Genomic DNA, 14,994 nt, shown 5'->3' on the forward strand with positions numbered 1-14,994 from the left:
CTCCACTAACGGCGCTTGTGCCAGGATATGTACACCACAGATATCCATCACATAGAGACCCATAGAGTCATCGCACATAGACCTATACACTCACTACGCACAGACCCTCAGACTTTCACAGAGAACCATAGACTCACCACAGAGACCCATAGACTCACAGAGAGACCCAAGGGCTCGCACGTGAATGTGTGGTGATTTAGTTGAAGGTGAGGGGGGTTACCAGCCCTCGCACCATCCAGAACTCCCTGTGGCACTGGTGGCTGCGGGCGACGTGAGGTTCACAGCTGGTCAGGTTGGCGCCCCCCCCCCCCCCCCCAAATGGCATCTCTCACAACCACCGCTGCATTATCAACCGTCACCATTCGCCAATAAGTGACAGTGACGTCACCACAGCGCCTGTGCCAGGCCAGGTGCACTTGAAGCCACGTGAAGTGGCGAAGGCTCGTTGACCGGAGGTCCTGGAACAGACCCAGGTGCCATGGGTGGCTGACTGAGATGACTGGCAGCACCACCTGTACCCTGTACTGTGCCAAATTGCTGCATATTTATCATCCGGTTTCCGCTCGTTGTTGTGAGCGTCACTCCTCCGTTGTTTGTTTGGAGGGCGAGTGTCGCCAACTGCCAAGTAGAAGCATCCTTCACGAGCCTCCCCGCAGAGGCCGATCTCGACACCACTGGTACCAGTCGTCGGCAAAGCCCACTCAGCTCCACATCCTCCCGTACCGCGTCAGTCCACCTCCACTCCAGCCCATGCCGTGCCCGCCCAGCTCCTCCATCCACCCACATACTCACTTACACGGCTTACTCACGCACTCACCCCACTCATCTGCTAACGCACCCACACAGGCTACGCAAAGCATCGTGATCAATTACACCAAAATCTACTCTCAACCACTTAAACGACATTCGTAAATGATGCGCACCCTAATCAGCCACTATGGCTGTGTGCAGGGTGTTGTGATGGCACGTAGTACGACGTTTTTCTTGCTCCCCCACCCCCCCCCCCGTTATAACGCGTTGTCTATCTATGGCCTCGTCACATTGGCCTTAATGGACGCGTGGTGATGGTGAAAGATGATTCCGGCGGTGGACACTGAATTACCGGAGCCCCCATTTACCATTAGGTGACACGGGGCACGGTACGTGAAGAACCTCTTATGTCCTGTAAACAGACTTCTCTGCGTGGGATAGTTAACACCTCTTAATGCACAGACAACCGGCAACGCAGCCTCGCCTGCCGGAGGAGCTCGCTGATGATCGGACAGTGTTCAGATCTCTCAAGGATCTGTGAGCTACTCGCACACAAAGATCCCCGTGTAGCCTTTAACAGACTGTTGGGGCAAGTGCTTTATAACATCATCAAAGGGGTGCTGCAATACGATGCAATCAAAATCACCGATCAGAGATTTTCCTATATATGGTCTTTGTTGATTGTGAATCGATACTGATTGTATTGATTCCACTCAGTCGTTACAGCAGCAAGCTCAAAATGTCCGATTTTATCTGAAAATTTCTGCGTTTCACAGATCATACAAAGCAACGGTATTGATGCCTGGTTTGTATGTACTTTTTATTAAAAAACAAATGCATGTAGTCTATCAGACTTTTGTATTAAATCGCTCTGCAAAAAGTCATTTTGTATGCTAATAAATCAATGTTATGCTAATGCAAAATTTCATCATAGCCGCGACTCGGTTTACTCCGATGTGCAATGTCATCTTTATTTCGATCCTGTGAGTGTACAATTTTATATTAAACTTCATTTACTGAGTGAATACAAGACCACTTATATGATGATGTCCATTTTTATCATAGCTGTGATTCATTCAGCCATTCACTCACTCAGCCACAAACTCACTCAGCCACACACTCACTCAACGACTCACTCAACTACTCAGCCACTCACTCACTCAGATATTCACTCACTCAACCACTCACTCACTCAATAATTAACTCAACCACTCAACCAATCATTCAACCACCCACTCACTCAATCACTCAACCATCACGCTCTCACTCACTCAACCTTCACTCACTCAGCCACTCACTCAGCCACTCACTCACTAAACCACTCACTCATTCAACCGCTCGCTCACTCAACCATTTACTCACTCAACCACTCACTTGCTCACTCAAGCACTCGCTCACTCAACCACTCGCCCAACCACTCGCTCAACGACTAACTCTACCACTCACTCTCTCACTCAACCCCTCACTCAACCTTTCACTCAACCCCTCACCAAACCACTCAACGACTCACCAGAATCCTCTCGGCTTGGGGACTCACTTAACATTCACTTAACCACTCACTCGAGCAACCACTCACTCACTTAATGACTTACTCAACCACTCAACCAATGACTTTCTCACTCACTCAGCCACTCACTCCTTCACTCAGCCACTCACTCATTTAGCCACTCACTCAGCCACACACTCAACCACTCAGCCGCGCACTCACGAAGCTACTTACTCACGAAGCTACTTACTCACTCAACCACTCACTCACTTAATCACTTACTCAGCCACTCAACCATCACTCTTTAACTCACTCAACCATTCACTCAATCAGCCACACTCACTCAACGACTCACTAACTAACCGCTCAGCCGCTCAGTTACTCTATCTCAATCACTCAACCACTCACTCATTCAACCATTCCCGAATTCATTCAACCAGTCACTCAACCATTATGTCGCTGGACGAGTCCCACCTTGATGGGTCTGCGACATTTCTTTCCAGAGTTATTGCCAAAAAACCACAAACATCCCAGAATCCTCTCGGTTTGGGGTCCAAATGTTGTCACTTATTATATCCATGAGAAACATCGCATCGAATAAATGTGATTGGATTCTCCCCGCCTGGACGAGCAGAATTGAATATGTAAGCATCAGGGTTTGGATCAAACCTACAACCTCCTGTATACCGGGCGAAGTAGTGAACTCGTCACCCGGGTCACCCTAATCCATTCCCGTATCTCTTCTTCTGTGTGTGTGCTACAGGCGGGTGTCTCAGATTGCCAGCACCATGTGATGGGAGCTCCAGGGCATGCTGCGTGCTCGCCAGGAGGGGCTGGGCAAGATGGCGTAGTCGCTGGAGCAGCTGCGGGGCGCGGCACCGTCGCTCTCACCCTGGCGGAGTGCAGCAACACAGTGGAGCGGCACCAGCGGGACACTCTGGACAACGCAGCCAAGGTGCGCGCCAGCCACTCACTCACTCATCCACTCACTCACTCAGCCACACATACAACCACTCACTCACTCATCCACTAACTTAACACTCACTCAACTACTCACTCACTCAACCACTCACTCAACCATTCACTCAAACATCCACTTACTCAACCACTCAATCAATCACTCACTCAGTCATTAACTTAACCACTCACTCAACCACACACTCATGCGCTTTAAACACTCACTCATTGGTTCAAACACTCACTCATTCAAATACTCATTCAACCACTCACTAATTCACTCAACCGACTCACTCACTGAACCACTCACTCGCTCACTCAACCACCCGCTCGCTCACTGAACCAATCGCTCCATAAATCACTCATTCAGCCACTCACTCAACCATTCACTCACTCACTCATCAGCACTCACTCAACCAATCAAGTCACTCAATCATGAATTAAACCACTCACTCACTCAACCCCTTACACATGGCTCATCACCTGTGTCTCAACCATCTTACTGAGTAACATAACTCTTTTTTTAGAAGTGACCTGGCCACAAAGTGATAGGTCAACAACGTGCCTTATGTGGAAATTATAGCAGCCAACTACTCTAAATGCCTGTTTCTAAATGTGTAGGGAAAATCCAGAGGACCAGAATAAAAATCCACTTGACCACGGAGAGAACATGCAAACTCCAAATATACAGGTGTCAGGGTGGGATCAAACCGACAACCTCCTGTATACCAGACGAGGTAGTTAACATTGTATCCGGGCAAGCCGTACATCGAGCTGGAGTGGACCATGCGGCCCATCCCTATCGCGTGAGTGGCTCCCACTGTTGTTATTGTGTTCATATGTGTGTGGTCTGCTTGTGTGTATGCGTGTGCCGCACTGCGCTATGAACCCAACATGACCAGGCTGTTGCCCCGCTCGCCCGACTCGTTGAGAGGCTTGCCCACCCCCCAGGGCGTTGTCGTGAAGATACCGCTGGGAGGAAGAATATCTCACAATACTGGAAGAGGTGAGGACTACACATAGAGTGGGTGATTAACTGGGTGGGTCTGTGAGTGAGTTGGTGGGTGAGTCAATGGGTGAGTCGGTGGGTGAGTGGGTGAGTGAGTGTGTTAGAGATTGAGTGGGTGGTGGGTGATTGTGTGAATTAGTGGGTGGGTGAGTGAATGGTTTGAAGTGAGTGAGTGGGTGAGGGAGTGGCTGAGAGGTGGGTTGGTGAGTGGATGAGAAAATTGGTGGGTTAGAGATTGAGTGGGTGGGTAACTAGGTGATTGGGAGGGTGAGTGGTGTGAGTGGCTTAATGGGTGAGTAAGTCGGTGGGTGAGTAGGTGAGTACCTGGATAAGTAAGTGAGTGTATGGGAGCATGAGTGGGTGGATGGTTGACTAGGTGGGTGAATAGGTGAGTGGGTGGTGGGTGGGTGAATTATTGAGTGACTGTGTGAGTGAGTGCGTGGGTAGGTCAGTGCGATATTGTGTGGGGGAGTGGGTGAGTGAGGGGTTGAGTGAATAGGTTAATGGGCGGGTGAGTAGATTGTTGGGTGAGTGGGTGGGTGAGTCAGTTAGTGGGTGGGTGAGTGAATATCGAAGGTTGAGCAGGTGAGTTAGTGTGTGATTGGGTGGGTGGGTGAATCAAAGAGTGGGGCACCACGGTGGCGACATGTTAACTACCTCACCTAGTATACAGGATTTTGTGAATTCGATCCCATCCCTTGCACCTGTATATTTGGAGTTGGCATGTTCTCCCTGTGGTGTGGATTTTTCTCTGGGTCCTCCAGGTTTTCTCTCCATATTTAAAATCAACATTCATTTAGAGGATGTGGCTGCAATGAATGTCTCCATGATAATCCACTTCGTTAACCTATCATTTGTAACCAGGTCACTTCTGAAAAATATTAATTTAGTTATCTGAACCTTTTCTGGTAAAATAAAAAGATATTGTTTAATTTAGTTTATTGGGTGGGTGAGTGGGTAGGTGGGTTATTGAGTGCGTTGGTGGGTAGGTTAGAGATTGAGCGGGTAAATGGGTGGGTGTGTGAGTGGGGGTGTGAATAGTTGAGTAGGTGAGTGGGTGAGTAAATTGTTGAGTGAGTGGATTAGAGATTGAGTGGGTGGCAGGGTGAGTGGGTTTGTGAGTGGATTGGTGGGTGTTTGAATGGGTGAGTGGGTGGAGTGCCGTGGTGGCGAGCTGTTAACTACCTCGCCTTTTATACAGGAGGTCGTGAGGTCGATCCCGACCCTGACACCTGTATATTTGCATGTTCTCCCCATGGTTCCGTGGAATTTTCTCCAGGTGCTCCGGGTTTTCCCTCCACATTTAAAAACATACAATTATAGAATTTGGCTGCTATCACTTTATACGTGAAAAGCCACTTAATTGAGTTGAATATTTGTGGTCAAATGGTTTTTGAAAAATATCTATATAGCTGAGTGCCTTACCTGGTAAAATAAAAAAGCATAATTTTCATTTAGTGTGCAAAGGAGTGGCTGGGTCGGTGAGTGGATGAGTGAGTGCGATGTTTGATGGGTGTTTTATTTTACTTTTATTAATTTACATTTTTTTTACCTACGTGACTTTACCCAAAAAACCTAAGAATAGTTTAATGGGTAGTAGGTCAGTGGTGGGGTGAGTGAGTGTGGGCTAGAGATTGAGTGGGTGGCTTGGTGAGTGGGTGAGTGTGTGCTTGGCTCGGTGGTTGAATGAATGGATGGTTGAGTTAGTGGGTGGGTGTTTGAGTGTGTGTTATCGTGGCTGGGAGAGTCAGAGAGTGGAGTGCCATGTTGGCAAATTGTTAACTACCTTGCCTGGTATTTTTAAGTTCGTAGGTTCGATCCAAACCCTGCTTCTCAAAACAGTCTATAGCTTAGTGGGCCTTACCTGGGGAAATTTTTTTTTTTGATTTAGTTAAGGGTGTTGGTGAGTAAGTGGGCAGGTGGGTGAGTGCATCAGTGTGGGTTTGAGATTGAGTGGGTGGCTTGGTGAGTGGGTAAGTTCGAGTGACTCAGTGGTTGAGTTTGTGGCTGGTTACGTTAATAGGTGATTAAATTAATGGGTGGGTCAATAATTACGTTGGTAGTGGGTGAGTGGCTGAGGGAGTAGGCGGGTGGTTGGCTGGGTGGGTGGGTGAGTAGGTGGGTTATAAATTGAGTAGGTGGCAGGGTGAGTGGATCTGAAAGTGGGTGAGTGAGTAGGTGCATGGCTGGGTGAGTTAGTGACTGGATGGATGAGTGAGTGGGTGAGTGTGTGGGTGCAGGGATGTGTGGGTGGGTGAGTGTGTGTGGGTAGGAGGTTAGGTGGATAGTGCGTGAATGGGTGGTTTAGAAATTGAGTGAGTGGGTTAGTCACTGGGTGAGTGAGTAGATGGGTGGGTTTGTGAGCTTTGGTTAAGAGATTGAGTCAGTAGCAGGGTTGGTGTGTGGTTTAGAGATTGAGTGTGTGGTTGGGTGAGTGGGAGGTGTGTGGTTGGGTGAGTGGGTGGTTGGGTGAGTGGGTGGGTTAGAGATTGAGTGGCTCGGTGAGGGAGTATTGGGTGCGTGAAGTGAGTTGGTGGGTCGGTGAGTGCGTGGGTGGGTGATTCAGTAAGTGGGTGAGTGAGGGGTTTGGTGAGCGATGGGTTGAGTGGGTGTGTTATTTGTTCGTGAGTTTGTGGGTGGGTGAGTGGGTCAGTTAGTGATTGGGTGAGTAAGTGGGTGGGTGAGCAAGTGAGTGAATGGGTGTGTTGGTAGGTGAGTGTGTAGCTTGGTGAGTGGTCGTAGGGTGAGTGGGTGGGTGAGAAAGTGGTTAACTGAGTGAGTGGTTGGGTGGGTGGGTGAGTTGTTGACTGAGTGGAGTCAGCGAGTGGGTGGGTTAGTTGATGTGGGAGGTTGAGTGGGTAAATTAGTGTGTGAGTGAGTGGATGGGTGAGTCGGAGAGTGAGGCGCCAAGGTGGTGAGACGTGCACTGCCTCGCCTGGTATACAGGAGGTTGTGGATTCGATCCTGACCCTGTCGTCTGTATATTTGGAGTTTGCATGTTCTACACATTGTCGCGTGGATTTTGCTGCAGGTCCTCCGGGTTTTCCCCTCTGCATTTAGAATCAACATGCGTTTAGAGGATTTGGCTGCAATAAATGTCTATGTGATAAGCCACTTCGTTTATCTATAATTTGTTCACAGGTCTAGCTCAATGGGCCTTACCTGGGGAAATAAAAAGTAGTTTAGTTTAGGGGGTAGGTGGCTCGTTGGGTCGGTAGGTCTGTTGCAGGTCAAATAGGTGGCAGGGTGAGTGGGTGAGTAGGTCAGTGGCAGGGTGAGTGGGTGGACTGGTGAGTGTGTGAGTTAGAGATAGAGTGGGTGGATGGGTGGGTGTATTGATTGGGAGAGTGAAATGGTGAGTGGATGGGTGAATGAATTGTTGGTGAGTGAGTCAGTGAGTGGGTGTGTAGGTGGGTGGTTAGCAAGGTGTGTGGGTCTTTGATGGGTATGTGGCTGAATGGGTATGTGGCTGAATGGTCTGTGGCTGATGGGTAGTGGCTGAATGGGTATGTGGCTGAATGGGTATGGGCTGAATGGGTATGTGGTGAGTGGGTATGTGGCTGAGTGGGTATGTGCTGAGTGGGTACTGTGGCTGAGTGGGGTATGTGGCTGAGTGGGTATGTGGCTGAGTGGGTATGGGCTGAGTGGTATGTGTGCTGGAGGTGGGTATGTGGCTGAGTGGGTATGTGGACTTGCTCTGGAGTGGGTATGTGGCTGAGTGGGTATGTGGCTGAGTGGGTATGTGGCTGAATGGGTAATGGGTATGTGGCTGAATGGGTATGTGGCTGAATGGGTATGTGGCTGAATGGGTATGTGGCTGAATGGGTATGTGGCTGAGTGGGTATGTGGCTGAGTGGGTATGTGGCTGAGTGGGTATGTGGCTGAGTGGGTATGTGGCTGAGTGGGTATGTGGCTGAGTGGGTATGTGGCCGAATGGGTAGGTTAGTGGGTGGCTGCGAGTCAGAGAGTGGAGCCCCATGGTGGCGAGATGTTAACTACCTTACCTTTTGTAAAGGAGGTTGTGGGTTCGGTCTCGATCTTGATGCCTGTATATTTGGAGTTTGCATGTTCTCCTCGTGGTTCATGGATTTTTCTCCGAGACCTCTGGGTTTTTTGTGGCCACGTTGCTTCTGAATAAGATCTGTATAGCTCTGTGGGCCTTGCCTTGTAAAAAACAAAATTTAGTTTACAGTTAGGTGAGTGGGTATTTGAGTGCGTAGGTGGGTGAGTGAGTTGGTGGGTGGTTAGGTTAGTAGGTGAGGGGCTGGGTGAGTGAGTTGTTGGGTTAGATATGGAGTAGGTCATAGTGTGAGTGGGTGGGTTGGTGCGTGAGTTGGTCAGGGAGTGGGTGGGTGCGTTAATGGGTGGGTTGTTGGGTGAGTGAGTTAGTGAGTGCATTTGCAGGTGGGTGCGTGGATGATTGGTTTAGTGAGTGGGTTAGAAATTGAGTGCGTGGCAGGGTGAGTGGGTTTGTGAGTCGGTTAGTGGGTGTCTTTAGTAGTTGAGTGGGTGAGTCAAAGAATTTAGCGCCACGGTGGCAAGATGTTAACTACCTCGCCTACTATACAGAATGTTGTGGGTTCGATCCCGACCCTGACGCCTGTATATTTCACTCCACATGTAGAAACATGTAATAAGAGGAATTGGGTGCAATAAATGTATACAGCGACTTTGTTGAACCATCAGTGGGCCTTACCTGGTAAAAGAATATCTCACATTACCAGAAGAGGTAAGGACTACATATAGAGTGGGTGATTAACTGGGTGGGTCTGTGAGTGTGGGTCAGTGATCGAGGAAGTAGGTGAGTGAGTGTGTTAGAGATTGTGGGTGATAGGGTAAGCCATGGGTGACGTGAGTGGGTGTGTTGTTTGGGAGTGAATAGACGAGTGGTTGGGTGAGTTAGTGGGTGGCTGAGTGGGTGGGTGAATGGGTTTAGAGATTGAGTGGGTGGTGGGTGGTTGGGTGAATGAGTGGGTGGGTGGGTTTGTGAATGGTTGAGGTGAGTGAGTGGGTGGGTCAGCGCATGAGTGGGTGAGAGGTGGGTTGGTGAGTTGGTGAGAGGATTAGTGAATTGGTGGGTTCGAGATTGCGTGGCTGGGTGAGTGAGTCGGTTAGAGATTGAGTGGGTGGCAGGGTAAGTGGGTGGGTTGCTTAATGGGTGTGTGAGTGGGTGGATAAATAGGTGAGTGGACAGGTGCATGGTTTAGTGGGTGGGTGAATAAGTGAGTGGGTGGGTGAGTGCATTGTTGCGTGAATGTGTGGGTGGTTGAGTTTTTGGGTAGATGGGTGTGTGAATATGGGAGGTGAGTTCGTGTGTTAGTGGGTGGGTGAAGTCGGAGAGTGAGGCACCATGGTGCCGAGATGTTAACTACCTCGCCCTAGTATACAGGAGGTTGTGGATTTTATCCCAGCCCTTCCGCTTGGATATTTGGAGTTTCTATGTTCTCCCCGTGGTCGTGTGGAATTTTCTCCAGGTTGTCCCTCCACATTTGAACATGCATTTATATAATTTGGTTGCAATAACATTCTACGTGAAAAGCCACTTAATTGAACTGTCATTTGTGCTGAGGTGGCTTCCGACAAATATCTATAGCTCAGGGCCTTACCCAGTAAAATGAAAAACAATTAAATATTTGTTTATTGTGTGGATGAGTGGGTGCGTGCGTGTGTGGGTGGGTGCGTGGGTGGATGAGTGAGTGGATGGGTTGATGCGTCGTAGGTGAGTCGCTGAGTGAGTGAGTGGTTGGGTGCATGAGTGTGAGTTAGAAATTGAGTGGGTGGCTTAGTGAGTGGGTCAGTGTATGAATGGCTCAGTAGTTGAGTGAGTGAGTGGGTGATTGAATGAGTGGGTGAGTGTGTGGGTTAGTGGGTGGGAGAGTCAGACAGTGGGGCGCCATGGTGGCGAGATGTTAACTACCTCGCCTGGTATGCAGAAGGTTGTGGGTTTGATCCTGACCCTGACACCTGTATATTTCCCTCCACATTTAAAATCAACTGCAATACATGTCATTAGCCACTTCGTTGACCTATAATTTTTAACCAGGTCATTTCTGAAAAAGATGTTTAGCTCTGTCGGCCTTACCTGGTAAAATAACCACAATTTAGATTTAGTTTAGTGTGTTGGTGAGTGGGCGGGTGAGTGCGTGGGTGGGTGGGTGAGTGGGTGAGTGTGAGTGGCTCGGTGGTTGAGTTAGTGGGTGGTAGTGGGTGGTTGAGTTAGTGGGTGGTGGAATGTTTTGGTGGTTGAATTATTGGGTGGTTGAGTGATGGGTGGGTGGGTGAATAATTACGTGGTTAGTGGGTGAGTTGCTGAGGGAGTGGTTGGGCGAGTGGGTGGGTTAGAAATTGAGTGGGTGGCATGGTGAGTGGATGTGTATGTGACTGGGTGAGTAGGTGAGTGGCTGGGTGAGTATGTGAGTGGATGGATGAGTGAGGGGGTGAGTGGGTTTGTGGATGAGTGAGTGTGTGGGTAGGAGGTTATGTGGGGAGTGAGTGGGTTAGTGACTGGGTGAGTTGTAGTTGAGATTGTCAGTTTAAAAGTGAGTTGGTGGGTTAGAGATTGACTGGCTCGGTGAGTGAGTACTGGGTGGGTTAGTGAGTTGTTGGGTGGGTGAGTGTTAGTGGGTGGATGATCGACTGGGTGGGTGGTTGAGTGAGGAGATGGGTGGGTGGGTTGCAGTGACGTGTGGTGAGGTCAATGGCTGGGGAGGCACTGGCTTGTGTCAGAGCCAGATTCACACACTGAGGGGGACGTGGCCTCACGGAGGGGGGCGTGTTAGATGCATCCCCCTCAGTGAGGCAAATGTGATGGCTACCTCCCCTGGTGCTTTTTCATTGCAGTTTCATGACGAGACCAGCGAGCCTAAATATCTTTATACACATACGTGAAATAAGTTACCTGGAGTATGGAAGGCGAGGACATGAAATGAAGGGGTCTACAAACATTACATTGGTGACATACTGTGATAGTAACAGGCACGCACTTATTGCCCGCGCTCCATCCAGTAACTGAGGGGTTGCGTAATCAGGGGAGGCTGAGCTCGTCGCTGCCTCACCTCTCGTCTCTTCCTGTATTTGCAGCGGAGCTCCGCAAATTTGGCGATTTTAACTATAAAAGTGGAATCTTACAGAAATGACATTTATAACACAGATCAGTGGAAAAATCTTTATTTTATTTATTATTCTCTTTTTTTTACTTTTCGTAACAACTATTGTCATTGGAGTATGACAGGTGAGGCACTGCCAATCCCTGACCGCACGTCCCTGGTGGGTTGGTAGGTTGGTGAGGAAGTGAGAGGGTTAGTGGGTACGAGATTGAGTGGGTGGCTGGCTGAGTGGTTGAGAAGATGGGTGTGCGATTTCATGGGTGAGTGAGTCGGTGAGTGAGTGGGTGAGTGGGTTTTTGTATGGGTGAGTGCTTCAGTGGGTTCATGAGTGAGTGGATGGGTTATTGAGTGAGAGGGTGGGTATTTGAGTAAGTGGTGTGCTGTGAATAGGTGACTGGGTGGGTGTTTGAGTGAGTGAGTCATAGAATGGAGCTGCCACGGTGGTGAGATGGTAACTACCTTGCATAGTATACAGGAGGTCATGGAATTGATCCCGACCTTCCGCCTGTATATTTCGAGTTTGCATCTTCTCCCTGTGGTCACGTGGATTTTTCTCCGGGTCCTCGGGGTTTTACCTCTGCATTGAGAATAAACTTGCATTCAGAGGATTTGGCTGCAATGCATGTGTAAGTGATAAGCCACTTTGTTTACCTGTAATTTGTAACAAGGTCGCTTTTGAAAAAGATCTATATAGCTCTGTGGGCCTTAGCTGGTACAATGAGAAATAGTTCAGTTTTCGTTTATTGGGTGGGTGAGTGGTTGGTGGGTGATTGATTGAGTGGGTGGTTGGGTTGGTGGGTGAGTGTTTGAGTTAGAGAGTGGGTGGGTGGATGGGTGGGTGTGTGAGTGGGGGAGTGAATAGGTGAGTGGGTGGGTGAGTGGAGTCTAGAGTGAGTGAGTGAGTGGGTTGGTGGGTGGGTCGTTGAGTTAATGAGTGGGTGTGTAGGTGGGTGCACAGGTATGTTCTTGAGTGGCTGTGTGTGTGCATGAGCAAGTGAGTTAGCAGTTGAGTGGGTGGCAGAGTGAGTGGGTGAGTGTGTGTGTGTGGGTGGCTTTCGTAGTTTAGTGGTTGGGTGAGTCAGATAATGAGGCGCCACAGTGGCGAGATGGAAACCCCCTCGCGAAAGCCGACGTGTTAAACTGGTATATTGGAATTCGTAGGTTTGACCCCAACCCTGATGTCTGTATATTTGGAGTTTGCATCTTCTCTCGTGGTCACGTCGATTTTCCTCTGATTCCTTCGTGTTTGTTTAACAGGTAGACTTTCGCGACCAATATCATCCATAATAGAGGTTTTTTTTTTTAGATTTGAAGCTTTCGTGACTGCAAGGATTCATATTCTTAGGTTTTTTTCGGTAAAGTCACGTAGGTAAAACATTAAAATTAATAAAAGTAAAATAAAATAAAAATCACGACGTTTCGGAGGCAACACAAGCTTCCGTCTTCAGGTGGAACCGTCACAGCCACGACAGCTGTATCAAGTAAATGAGAGTTTGCAGGAGCTACCACTCCGTTTATATAATGGTTGGAGAGGGGGCGGGGAGGGCTAAGTACAGCACACTTTTTATTAATATGGTAAGTTGAGGCTTAAGAGGGTGAGCCTTTGTTATGGAGAGGTACGGTTTGTGACTCAACCTGTGACAAGGAGACAACAACTAATAATGGTAAACCTGTAATAGTTGTCTGTCAAATAAGATTGACCAAATAAGTGTAGTTAAATCTTTTTTGCATGGTTAATCACATCTTTCCAATGATTACTCAGTTTGTAACCATCATCACGGTTGAAATTATGTCTGTGTTTGTATATTTGTATGGCTTCGTGTACAAACCTTTGATGGTAGCCAGGAGGTTTGCAGAGAACCTTGGTCTCGGAAAAGACAATTTCATCAGAGCCCACCGAGTTGTAGCAATGATCGGCAACGGCCGAAGAATCAGTTCTGCCGTGTTTCAGATCTGACTTGTGCTCGCGGACACGATCAGAAACATGACGTTTCGTTTCTCCAATGTAGCAATCACCACAAATGCAACTCAATTTGTAGACTCCAGGATACTGTAAGTCAGGAACGACATCCTTCACAGATGGAAGCAGATCACGGATTTTATGCACTGTACTGAATCGGACTTGGATCTTATGTTTGTTTAGAATTTTGGAGATCTTTTTGGTCACGCCTGCTATGTATGGTAACGTGATAGTTTTGGTCGGAGTTTCATGTGGCTGTTTCTGTGTGGTGGGAGAAACAGCTTGGCAGATAGTGCGGTCAGAGTATCCGTTCATCCTGAGGGCCCGATGTACATGTCTTAATTCACCGGCCAGGTGGTGTTGGTCAGAAATGCCATGGGCTCTGTGGTATAGCGTTTTGATGAGAGAATTCTTTTGAGATGGGTGGTGGGGGGAATCCGGTTTCAAGTAGGAATCTGTGTGGGTGGCTTTCCTGTAGACAGAATGTCCCAAGGATCCGTCAGGCCTCCTCTCAAACAGAATATCCAAGAATGGTAGTTTACCGTCTTTCTCCACTTCCATGGTGAATCTGATGGATGGGTGTCTAGAATTGATGTGGTCCAAGAAGTGGTTCAATGCTGGGAGGCCATGTGGCCAGATGACGAAAGTGTCATCCACATACCTCTTCCACAGGGAAGGGCGCAGGGTGGATGTCTGGATGGCGTCTGATTCAAACTTTTCCATGAACATGTTGGCTATAACTGGTGACAAGGGGGAGCCCATAGGGGTACCCTCATTCTGTTTGTAGAAGGTGCCATTCCAGGTAAAATAGGTGTTGGTGAGGCAATGCCTAACCAGCGCAGGTACATCCGAATTCAATCCATGTTGGACTAAGTCCTCAATTATTGTTAGGGTGTCCGGTACTGGGACTTTGGTGAACAAAGATACTACATCAAAGCTGACGAGGATGTCATCAGGAGATAGTACCATGTCCTTAACCATAGAGACTAATTGGGTTGAGTTGAGGCAGCCAGGACCATTATTAAAATGCAAATTAAGTTTATAACATTTTTGACGTGCGTTTTTTCTGGATTTTGTTGTTGTTATTCTGTCTTTCACTGTTCAAATAAACCTACCATTTAAAATTATAGACTGATCATTTCTTTGTCAGTGGGCAAACGTACAAAATCATCAGGGGATCAAAATACTTTTTTTCCCTCACTGTAAACCCAAAAACCCTATAAACCCGCTAACCCTCTAAACCCCTTTACCATCTAAACTCCTTTACCCTTAAACCCCTTTACCCTGAAAACCCCTAACCCTCTAAAACCCTGTACCCCAAATAGCCTAATCCTCTAACACCTAACCCTCTAAACCCCAACCCTCTAAACCCACCTAACGCTCGAATCCCCTCAACCCCTAACCCTATAACCCTCGAACTCCTAATAACCTCGAAACCCCTTTATCCCTGAAATACCCCGAACCCTCTAAACCCTTAAACTTTATTAAATCCCTTAACCCTATAAACCCCTAACCCTTTGTGTGGAATGTGGTGGGGGTGGGATCATGGGGTGGGTGGGTGCAGGGTGTGTGTGTGTGTGTGCGGTGGGTGGTGGGTATCACAGGGGGGTGAATGGGTGCAGGGTGTGTGTGGTGGATATGGTGATAGTGGTTGTGGTTCACAACGATCCGTAACCACCACCACCACCTCTACTGTGTGGTGGACCGGCCACCACACAGCAGCACG

At 48.4% G+C, this 14,994-nt stretch overlaps 1 long non-coding RNA gene across 1 annotated transcript in view; it reads left to right on the top strand.

Annotated features, from left to right (window-relative positions):
- The first annotated feature begins 3,104 nt into the window (after nt 1-3,104).
- The window catches only part of LOC133339005 (uncharacterized), a 21,637-nt gene continuing 9,747 nt past the window's right edge, over nt 3,105-14,994 (top strand). Inside the window, exons 1-2 of the long non-coding RNA XR_009754661.1 lie at nt 3,105-3,191; nt 4,096-4,199. This is a non-coding gene — a long non-coding RNA (uncharacterized LOC133339005). The remainder of the gene's footprint in view (nt 3,192-4,095; nt 4,200-14,994) is intronic.

Source organism: Lethenteron reissneri, unplaced genomic scaffold (genome assembly GCF_015708825.2).
Source record: "Lethenteron reissneri isolate LAM-NWPU_2019-01 unplaced genomic scaffold, ASM1570882v1 scaffold_1639, whole genome shotgun sequence".
Taxonomy (NCBI): Eukaryota; Metazoa; Chordata; class Hyperoartia; order Petromyzontiformes; family Petromyzontidae; genus Lethenteron; species Lethenteron reissneri.